The sequence below is a fragment of the Pyxicephalus adspersus genome, chromosome 3 (genome assembly GCF_032062135.1).
Source record: "Pyxicephalus adspersus chromosome 3, UCB_Pads_2.0, whole genome shotgun sequence".
NCBI lineage: Eukaryota > Metazoa > Chordata > Amphibia > Anura > Pyxicephalidae > Pyxicephalus > Pyxicephalus adspersus.
Window position 1 is genome coordinate 41,737,086 of NC_092860.1, and position 12,135 is coordinate 41,749,220.

General features: G+C 36.0%; 1 long non-coding RNA gene across 1 annotated transcript; it reads left to right on the forward strand.

Annotated features, from left to right (window-relative positions):
• The first annotated feature begins 1,791 nt into the window (after nucleotides 1–1,791).
• On the forward strand, nucleotides 1,792–3,670 carry LOC140326071 (uncharacterized). The gene is made up of 2 exons (XR_011919777.1): nucleotides 1,792–2,015; nucleotides 3,508–3,670. It is a non-coding gene; the product is annotated as an uncharacterized lncRNA (long non-coding RNA).
• The last annotated feature ends 8,465 nt before the right edge of the window (nucleotides 3,671–12,135 follow it).

Genomic DNA, 12,135 nt, shown 5'->3' on the forward strand with positions numbered 1-12,135 from the left:
GCTGGGTTTTTTTTGGCAAACAATATTTATATTGATATCAAAATATCTGTTACTGATTGTTTCTGATGTAGCAGATATTTTGACATCAATATAATTATTTACTGCCAAAAAAACCCAGCTTTTTTTTTTACCTTGAAAAATCATCTTTACACTCTTGATGGAATACAGTTTTACATTAAAGAGTATCAAGGCTTTTTGTATGTTTGTTTTGGACAAAAAAGGTAAAGGTTAAAAGACCTGTCGGGATTTTTTTTACTGTCTTTCTGAATAAACATTTACAGAAAATTGTTACTGCTGTCATCAAAGTACCGTGTTTCCCCGATGATAAGGCATCCCCATCAAATAAGCCACCCCCCGATTTTTGCTCAAACAATTAAAATAAAGCACCCCCCGCAAATAAGACATCCTCTGATACCTGATACTGTGTGCCTCTGTGTGACTCCTCGATGCTGGCTGCAGTGTAGAGTGAAACTGAAAGTAACTTCAAAGGACAAGCAAGCTGCTGATCCATGCCCTAACAGAGTCTGTTACCCGGCGAGTCAGTGATCAAGGGGACAATGAATGGCACAGAGTGATCAGAAGGGGACAATGAATGGCACAGAGTGATCAGAAGGGGACAATGAATGGCACATGAGTCATCAGAAGGGGACAATCAATGGCAGATGAGTGATCAGAAGGGGACAATCAATGGCACATGAGTGATTTTCAACAATAAATGTGTACTGTAGTCTTCATGGAAAAATAGGACATCCCCCTCAAAATAAGACCTAGGGCATATTTTGGCATTTCAAAAAATATAAGACAGTGCCTTATTATAGGGGAAACAGGGTAGGAGGCCATCACTCCTTACTTAACCCAAGTGTTTTGACTTTACATTTTAATAAATGTGTTTATGATACATTTTAAACAAAAATAACCCTTGACACCAAGTTGTTTTTTGTTATAAACTGCCTTAGACTTAGTCTACACGGACAGACGTTTTCCCCAGCGTTTAACCTGAGGCTTTAAAAGCCCACGTTTGAAATTCCCATGCATTCCAATGGGCTTATCTACACCAGGATGTTTCCTTGACGTTTATGAGCTTTATATTTTCGGGATAACAGCAAAAAACAAGGGAAAACGCGGGTAAATAGTTCCATTTATTTCTCATAAGCACTTTAAAACCTAAACGCAGTAAAAACGCAACAAAACACGAGAAAATGCAGCATAGACGTTTTCCAGCATTTTAAAGACAAGCTTTAAACGCGAATAAAAGTGCATATAAACACAGTAGGAGCGTTTACATGCGTTTTTAAAAACGTACGTGTAGACCAAGTCTTATAGGGGACCTAAGTTTATAGGGGACCTAACCTCAAAATGTTTACTTTACATAAAAGGATAGACAACCCTTTTATGTAAAGTGAAAATTCTATTTATTTATTTTTTTTAAAAAAGGGTGCAGCACATCCCTTTTTTGTCTTGATTGCCGTGGCAATTCAGGACAGAATTTGAGCGCAAAGCCACCCGATATAACTACGTCATGCATCCGGGGAGGCTTTTGGCTACTCCTTCTGCACATGGCCGAACTTGGAGCCCTAGGGAGGATTTGTAACATTCTGAATTTTGAGTTTCCTTTCAGAATTTGGGGCTTCCCAACTGAAAGTTGGAAATTACAGAATTCACTTTCGTTTTTTTGTTCTGACTTTTGTGCAGCAGCTGCTCCCCCTTCTGGCCTCTGTACACTTTTATATAAAGGTACATTTTTTTTTTTTATTTGCAACATCATTTTTTTGAAACCTCACATATCCTGGGAGGCCCCTGGGGCAATTTCCTACACTGAGGGGAAAGAGATGCCGATCTCTGGCATGCACAGTGGGATCAGCACTTTTTTTTTATTCCACCATTATAGCAGTCCGTGATCAGTTGATGTAGCCAGAGGGAGGCTGAATCGGGGGGTGATGAAGGAGAATTCCAGGACGGTGCGGGACCCGATCAAGCAGTTCTCCAGCTCGATTGAAGGATCTGCGAAATTAAAGGTGTGATTTTTTTATTTTTTTAGTTTAGTTCCACTTTAAGGTTTTTTAAGTTTATTACTGTAGTGTTATTGTAACCTTATTCCTTTGGGGTGGCTGTGTGTGCTGTTATTTGCATTTTATCCCAAGCAAAGTACAAATACTAGCTAAAAAAAAAAAAAAAAAGGGGTGAACATGTTCTGATGTGGAAGTTTACTCTAGTAGGGGAAATAGTGATTCTTACAAATTTAATACCTGACTGATTCTCTTTAAAACACTAAAACACAAGATACATCTCCGATGTTAAAAGAAGAATTGGTCTGATCTGGATTGCATTTAAATATAAGCATCCATAAAAAAAAAACAAAGTTTTGCCTTTGCATAAAATATTTTACAGACTATAGAGTATGGTGAATGGGCAGGTTTAAATTAAAACCTGGCTTACAGTAATGTGTGATTAAAAAATATTTTCTATTTAATAGGGGACACTTGCATTGCATAGCAATCTATTTTGAAATAAGCACGCATATGCTTTATAAATGGAAACAAATAAGAACATCATTATATTTACTGGGGGCAGAAATTACTGCTGTGGGGAATGAAATAATGTATTGTAAAAATATAGGTAGTACTAATAGGCTGACACAAAAGCCTCACCTTCCATATAAAGAATAAATGAAAACATTGTGGTAATATCTAGCAAACTCAGAAAACGAAAGAAAGCACAGACTTGTATTGATTTAATAATATAACATCCACATCTTCTGTACTGCTGTTCAAAAAAAGTATCTATCTATCTACCACCATCTATAATTTATCAGCTATCTATTGATCTACCATCCTTAAGTTGTTTGTTCTTAAATTTAGGGAAAATGACTTAATCAACAGAGATGAATGTTAAAATCATATACGGCCAGATCATATACTTCCCTACACTATCCAAAACAAATATGAAAAAAATTGCATTGAATTCCACATTAATTAAAAAGCTTTACCTTTACTTTTTATAACAGCAAAATGGTGCATTATTGTTTGTATCAGCCTTTACTGTCAAGGGCATATTAGAATAATCAGAAAAAAATCGGAAAGTCTATTTATAAATGTTTTCACCTATATTTTTCATATTGGATTCAGTTAGAAAAATATATGAATGAATGAATGAATGAAAAGTAACAGTTGATTGTTACATTTTCTGATTTATTCCAGTGTAAAAAAATTGTAAATTTTGTCTACAACATGAGATGATGAAGATACACTATTTAATTCAAAATTGGTCTCTAAAGGCACATTTTTTTGTAATGAGAACACAAGTTGTTTTTTGTCAAAAATGAGTATAAATGGAATAATAAAATATTATTTTTTTTACTTTTCTCTTACATTAGTCTGCCATAAGCAAACCATTGTGTAATTCCTCACATTGTTAAGGCTATGTATATTACATAGTAATTGTTTATGCTGAATTGTATTCTGTTTGATGAGAAGGAGATCCTAACTATACCATGATATTTTATTTCAGTGGCTTCCTCAGATGAAGATCATCTAAAGAATTCTGATGTGATATAAATACTTGTTTACTGGAGTTCAAAGGGTGTTAATATAAAAGCATGGTGAAAGAAACAGAAGAAGATTAATGATCAACCTTTGTCACAAAGTCTATTAAACATATTACCTACTCTGGATATCTTAGCTTTATGTAGCAAGCCTACTATACCTTTGCTAACCAGAATGCTCAGGGAGTCTGTGGCACATATTGGGCCTGATTTATTAAAGCTCTCCAAGGCTGGAGAGGATACAATTTCATCAGTGAACCTGGGTGATCTGGTTTTCTCACAATATGCAGTACTTCTATTTACAACATAATGAAAAATGACACCTTGAGATTTTGTGCTTTTGGTAATCTTTTAAATTATTTCCAAGCCTTTTCCCAGGGAAGAAACTTTGATGTTTTTTCTCATTTCATGTTATCTGGATTTAAGATGTTATTTCTGCCTGTTTGAGATGTTTGTCACGTACGCTATACAAGAGAATTTTGTATCTTTGATCTGCAAGAAAACAAGCTAGATCAAGTCAAGGAGTACATCTGGCACTAAGAACTGTTGAAAACACAGTAAGTTACTATTATTAGACTACAGGTTCAAGGAACCCCCCCTAATATCTTACTATGAAGAATATGATATAAGTGCACACCTCTCACAGGAAGCCTCCATGCACACTGAAAAATTTGCACAGCTGTCAAGAGGATTGCTAGGAGTTCTAAAATAGAAAAAACATATAAGTAACATCATTTTCTTAAAGCCACACAATCATTAGGAAAAAGAACAGTTTCTGTTCAGGATTGTATGTTCATGGTATTACTCAAAAATCTCCTTTTGTATATCTCATCCTGGTCTTTTTCACCCACAACAGTCCTGCTGGAATTATTCCTTCTTATTCTTTTGGTCATATCAAAGTACTTAAAATCTATTTACTGCTAACTGGAACTATTTGTACGAATGGCCACCAGAGTTCATTGAAAAGCCCCTGAACTTGATATTGTCATCAAGATTGTGAGGGAGCAGAGGCTCTTAATGGGTGCTTTAGGAACACAAAAAAAAATAAATAGCATGTATTTTTTTTCAACAGAAAAAGTATAGCAGTGATTCGCTTCCTTTTTGAAGCAGGCTGACAACTTTTTGAGTTAGGGCAGATTCAGAGCTGCCTCTGGATTGAGTGATTCCACGCCGCTCCCCTGTGGTTGGTAAGGTGCCAGCTGCTTCATCACTCACACTGTAGTGCTGGTTCTTAAAAAAAGCAGTGTCTGAGGATTTGATGGCTCACGGTACCGCTCACTGCCACCCCTATTCATCAATCATCAATTTTTAGTGTGCAAAGCCACTGAACATATAGTTATCACCAAAATTGTGAAGAGGAGTGAAGAGGATATGTTTTTTGTAATGATCTTTTATTGGAATATTTTTGCATTCCAAAATGTATATATTTGTATTTAAGTCTAGAGGTGACTGCTTTTCAAATTTATTGCAAAGCTTCTGAACAGTTATTGTCATTGAGATTGCTGTTTACAGACATGAACAACAGAACAAGCTATGGTCATAACCAGAACAGCAAATGAGATCTGCAAGCAGGTCACCATGAGAATGACCGAAATCATTTTTACATGGCAGCCACATGAGCACAGGTCTGCCAGGATATTTTGTGTAGTAAGTTTGAGATTTCTGATCCTTACATTCCCACTTTTTATTTATTTTTTTTCTACTGACTTTAAATCCCTATACAGACAGATAGACATCATATGTTTGTTGCTGGAAAAGACTGGCTGGGACACAAACTTTTGTACAATTGTCTACATTTCATATAAGAATAGAAAATACCACAATATTCACATACAAGGTGTATGTTCTTGTCTGTCAGCCTTTTCACACTCCCTTGAGATGGACTTCACTGTATTTTACACAAACCATATACATTGGGCAGGTAAAATACCATAACTATATTGTTTTAGAAATGGAAGAATTTAACAAAATTCTACACTTTTCAATTCAGTTTTTAACAATACCAGTTTACTAGTTTGTACATGTAGTGGCTTCATTATTTTGTTCAAGCATTTTCCCACCTTTTTCACCTAGTAATACCTACCGTGTTTCCCCGATTTTAAGTCATCCCCATTAAATAAGCCACCCCCGATTTTTGAAAAAATAATAAAATAAGACACTCACCCGTGAATAAGACATCCCCCGATATCCGATCCTGTGTGTGTCTCCTTGATGCTGGCTGCAGCGCGTGTCTCCTCCTGGCTGCAGTGCAGAGCCAAACTGAAAGTAAAAAGCCGGCACACGCGCCCCCGCGATTCTGAACCAGGAAGCACACTGCTGATCCCTGCCCTAATGGAGTTACCTTCCCTAACGGAGATCCCTACACTTAATTGCCGGTAAGTGAACAGAAAGGGACAATCAATGGCATAGAGTGATCAGAAGGGGACAGTCAATGGAACATGAGTGATCAGAAGGGGACAATGAATGGCACATGAGTGATCAGAAGGGGACAATCAATGGCACATGAGTGATCAGAAGGGGACAATGAATGGCACATGAGTGATCATGAGTGACTTTCAACAATAAATGTGTACTGTAGTCTTCTTCATGGAAAAATAAGACATCCCCTGAAAATAAGACCTAGGGCATATTTTGGCATTTCAAAAAATTTAAGACAGTGCCTTATAATCGGGGAAACAGGGTAGTTATTTTTCACTTAGTAACACACTTTACTAAAATGCTTACTCATTCTGCTTTACTTATAAAGTGGTAGAAAGTGCTAGGACTACAGAATGCCTTCCACTTTCCTTGTCTCCTCATTACATAAAGTGCTGGTGGGTGTTGTTCTGTAATCCACATGGAGATCTGGGCAAAGCTGATAAGAAATTTGTAGGTAGCTATTGCTAACCTTTGCCTCTAAAAAATGCTAGCTGACTAACAGATATGGCAAGGTTTTTGTTTCAATACATTCTGAATCATTGTAATACAAATAAAATGATTTTCAAAGATACTGATTTGTTGCATGCTTTTTTCCATCTGTAGATTTTTTAATAAAGGGGGTCAGCACTGTTAGCTTAGATTACTTTATATGTTTACTTTATATGTCCTGTATCTGCCTAGTTCTTCTTGCCTGATGATCACTACAAAGTACCTTGTAAACCTCTCTGCTGCAACTCTGCATGCACTTCCAGTCCACTGCCCCAGCGATGGCCGCTTACCTATCAGGAGAGCTTGAGCTGGAAAAGCAGGAGAGGCCATTCTCACGTCTCACTTTTCTATCAGGTACATCTGTCAAATGAATATCCTATTTACAAATTTTACATACTGCTTTTCTGTATCTTCAAGTATATCGAATAGGGTGGATACTTTATGTTTTATGACAGGTTAGACCACCTTATTCTGATACCGGTCAGAACTCTTAATGTAAAAATGACTGATGAATTATCAGACCTCATTAGAAAGTAGTTATATGCTATCCAGGCAGCCAATGTGCCAGTGTACAGTAGATGATTTTGTGGAATGTGGTAATAAAAGCAGTGATGAGTCATACAACATAGCTGCATAGCATTCAGGTCCCAAGATCGCCAGGTTTCAACAAGAGTTTAAGTTTAATTCACCAAGGATGAATCATCATCTGGATTTTAAAATGATGAATATCAAAGCCTGGCATCTGAGCCTGATGATGAAGTTGAACTATGGTGATGTTAGCATTATGGGAGCGCCTTAAGTCAGTGTCCTACCTATTAAGAATTTTATTAATGTTGTATATAAAATAGGGATGGGTAAAATTGTAAATAAGTGACTCATAGATATTTATCGTTTTGGGTCTTTCTTTATAAATTAACTTATTATATAATGTAATTTATTCACTTGTGTGTGCGTGCTCCTTAGTAAAGCTGCCTTGCTACTATGGATACAAATACACATAAAGACTGGGAGAACACAAAATATACTGGGACTGGTTTCTTCTTCTTTAAGGGAATGTTTATATATATATATATATATATATATATATATATAAATATATATATATGTTAACTTGTTCAATATACTATATATATATATATATATTTATATATACATATACATATACATACGTGGCTTTTATATTTGAACTTCTGCTTCCTGCTTCGCAGTGCTATATAATTGGTTTATCTTTTCTGTCTCACTTTTATGTAACATGTAATAAATTTTCCCTTTATCCAGAACTGATATTCTAACTTTTGCAGATGTTGCAGAGTAACACCGATTTCTTTTGCTCCTTGGGCCCTCAGGTTGCGACAAAAAAAATAGTGCCGATAAATCATATATAAGACACTCTATATAAACCCTAAAAGTTGTTCCCCTTTATTTCAAGTTAAATACTAGACCATTGGTTTTGTCTAAGTTGGCACTAAGTGTCACCACCCATTCCCACCCTTGAAATTACCAGTTTGATAGACTGTTGAATGGTAAGGGTATAGATTAGTGTTGATTGGAGAATAACAAGTGGGTGCCATAATCAGGAAGTATGAATATCATATGTGCTGATTATGGCACATACTTACCCCGTGCATTAGTTCTGCAGCAGTTACAAGTCCAGGACCTGTCATCGCTGCAGGCATGGAAGGCCTATCCTCCCCACTTATTGAGTGATGTAAACCTGGCGTGTGCACAGGAATTACCTTAACCCCAATGGTTGATACCCTGTGGTTTAGAGCTTTGGCAAAAAGCGATCAGAAGCAGAGTTATTTGTCAAATAGTACTACCTCCTACTACTACCTACTTTTTTTTCACAGACATACAGAAGTGGGGATAATAATCTCTACAAATTTGATACAGACTATTGTACAAGCAAAACAAGCACAAAAGTATTTTAAAAGGCTAAAACAACATTTTGGGCATGTGTAAAATCACGGTCAGTGGACAACTTGGACAATTTGCAACTTGCAAAAAAACCTAGGAACTTGTAGGTCAAAACCAACCCTCCACCACTAAACTAATCACAAGATCTACTTTTGATTTCTAGCAGCCAGACATTCTCTACAACACCCACATGCTCTGCTTCCCCTCCCTATTCATCCCATTCAAACCTCTAATTTACCAAGCACATTTCTCCTGCTAACTCTCCAAGCTGTCTGTACCTGATCAAATTTGAATGTGGATAAATGATGAATTCTTGATTGATAATAGACAGTGAGTTTAGGCTAAGGAAGCACTTCTTAGTTTCTCTGAACCTTAGTACTAATGCTCTGTAGGGCTGTGTGCTCTCCCCCTCTGCTTTTTTCCCTATGCCTACACACCCACAGACCCATTTGTAAAGTTCTAAAGTCTGCAGATGACACAGCATTGGGACTCTTATGCAATGGTAATGAGTCAGCATATAGGTGTGTTTTGGGTCAACTCTGTTCTCTAGTGTAGCAACTACAATTTGAATCTTAAAGTGACAATAAGCACTAAGAATAAAAATCCAAACTACAGGACTCACCATGCTAGCATCCTTCTAATATTGTGCCTTCCAAATATAGCTTAATGTATCTAGAAAATCTGTTGCTTGCACTTTTTGTATGAGGGGGGCGACAGTGTTTCCCTTTTTCCTGTGATTTACTTGCTGTAGCTGCCCTCCCTAGCTTTCTACCATTGAAGACTACAACTCCATGTGAATGCAGCACTGACACTTATCCCATTACATTATTAATTATTATAAAATTGCTATAAAATCCCTTCTACCCAGGAATGTCCCTATCTTGGTGACAGATCGCTGTACACGTAGAAGAGTTCTTGGGAAGCTGGGGGTTGCAGCACAGTGCATAAAGGTTCTAAAGGGCGGAAATAAGAGAAAAATGCTGTTTTTTATTTATTAGAAGCAGATATAACTATGCAGGCACTGAAAGTTGTTATGCATATTTAATTTAGTGTCACTTTATTCTTATCAAGACTGGAGCGATAAAAATTAATTTCAGAAGAACTACCCCTCAACCCTATTATTCATAAATGGATCACCTGTTACCCAGTTGGAGTCTTTCACATTTTCTAATCATTTTCTAATTTTAAATCATAATCTTCCAAAATCTAAAACATGAAACCAACAAGGCCTAGTAGTGGATGTTCTGATGGAACGTCATTGATTGCATGATTGGGCTGCAAGTTTTATTGGCTGTAGCTTGTCCTCCCTATAGGACAACAGTAAGGAAAATCAATAGCCTAAAAAATGTCACCAACCTCTTTTAAGCCACTTACTCTATTATCCAGAACCAAGAATTATATACAAAATTGTCAAAACAAATTCCTCCAGGCATTGGGCCTGATTAATTAAAGCTTTCCAAGACTGGAAATGACAGAATAAAATGGGTGAACATGAATGATCCAGCAAACCTGGTATTATTCAAGCAGTTTGGTGGTGAAAAACAAATTAAATTTACACCTAATTCTCCCCAGTACCAGGTACTGAGACTCCAGTTTAAATTTCCCAAAGTCTTCTAAGTGGGCATAGACCACATGGGAAATCAACTGACAAAACATTGCTGCAGCATCAGCTCAGTAAAATGCAGTTTATGTAGTCTTTTAGGAATCCAATGGAAGTGACTACCATGTAGAAAAACAAATGTATACTACTACTCAAATATTGAATCGTGTAGCCTTTATATATTACAATGCAATGGGTGGAGAATTCCATCTCTCCCTCTTCTACTTGAGGTGAATGTTTATTGCCATGTTTTGTTCTGTATTAAATTCACATGAGTCTTTGCATTAATCATGATTGTATTTGTTTTCCATTTTATTTTATGGGGTACAAATATATTAATGTTGTTTACTCTTTGAATTTCAGTATGAACCTATGTCTATAATATTAAACTTACCATATTCCTGAAGAAGCAGGTTTGATCTATGAAACAGGTTCAGAATGAAAAAAATGTGAGTTTGCTGGAACCCTAATAGATTGGACTATATTGGAATATATATATATATATATATATATATATATATATATATATATATATAGGATTGGACTTCAGCCACACATCTTAATAGAGGTTTCCTAAGACATACTTCTGTATGTGTATGTAAACCAGGATTATTGTGATCTTTGAATTTATTTTGTTACATGGCTTGTTGTATGCCCAAAAAGTCTTGTATACTTACCTTTTTCTCCAAAAATGTTAAATGTTCACGTTAAATGCGGCTGCTGTTTCAAATAAATAGGTTGTCCTTTGGTAACGGCTTGCAAGACAAAATGTATCTGTAAAATATGTATAGACCAAATCTATGACTGAACAAATAGCATAAGACAGCTATAACCGGCTACCAACATTGTTCAAACAGTTACTGGATAATAATAGCTTATTACCTTCTGTTGTTAATGTCTTCGTTATATTATTTTCTTCCTCTGCAGATTACAGTACACACCTTCATTCTTGTAATTTAAAATCAGGTGGACTGTTATTTTCTTGGCCAGGTAAAGCATACAATTTAAATGTCTAATACACAATTTTCTCTCAAACATTCTCTCAGAAGTCATGTACAGTTCTTCCAGCTCTGTTTCTGTTGATACAATGGATCTAGGATAAATATTATATACTTTCTCAAAGGCCAAACACCCCTTATGTTTAATAGATGTTTATTTTCAAAGATAGCTCTTATTACACCACCCTAAAACAGTGCTCACCAATGCTTTTAACTGTTATCTTTTTCTGTGTGACTTCTGTATAATAAAAAGATGAACTGTAAAAAATAATGTAGCATACCTTCACACCATTTAGAAATGAAAGTCTGAGAATAGAGTTGGCACATTAGTAAACAGTTTTGTTTAATTCTTCAAGTTAAGCCAAGCAAAGAAGGCAGCATTTGTGCAAGTTTAGTCCTGGGCATTGTTGCTTTCTAAAGGAACCATTATTCAATCAGTAGGGAGTTTGGCTTTATACAATTACTAGCTGAATAAACCCATTTACACTGATACTCAAAGTTGATTTGTCACTGTAAGCCTTACCTAGGATATAAGTAAACCAAATCTGCTTTCACCCACATTGAAAAGTCCTAATATATATCCACTCAGGACAGCAAACTGTACTGGGAAGCCCCAAAATGTCCCTTTACCCACCATATGATTTAAGCATTTATGATTTCTAATCCTAGAGCAAATAAAAAGGTACTATGTAGTTACTTGGTGCCCTTACTATGTGGTCCTCAGTCCCTCACAGACTGAATTCTGTGTTTTGCAAAAGGGAAAACATTTTAATCAAGGGAAAATATTCTTTACCCTAGCTTCTACTTATGTTTTTCTCTGCAGTTCTTTTCTTGTTTTTTGCTTTTTTGTCATGGATCTTGCTATGAGATAAATCAAATGTGGCACAAATATTTATAAATGGGTAAGAAGGAGCACAGACGTGAAACAAATAATTTGTAAATGTAGTGATCTCTAACAGTGTCATGTAACATGTCTCTAGTTTATGACTGTCTCATGTCCACAGCCTTCAACAATATACCTTCCGATAGCATGCCAACAGTTTCTGACCATCGCCTTTCTGCAGTCTCTAACCTAAACTAAACTAAGTATTCAACATATTTTGTCTTTTTGGCTTTATAATGTGTAAGTGCTGCTAATGTGCATTCATTCATTCATGCATCATTAATATTAT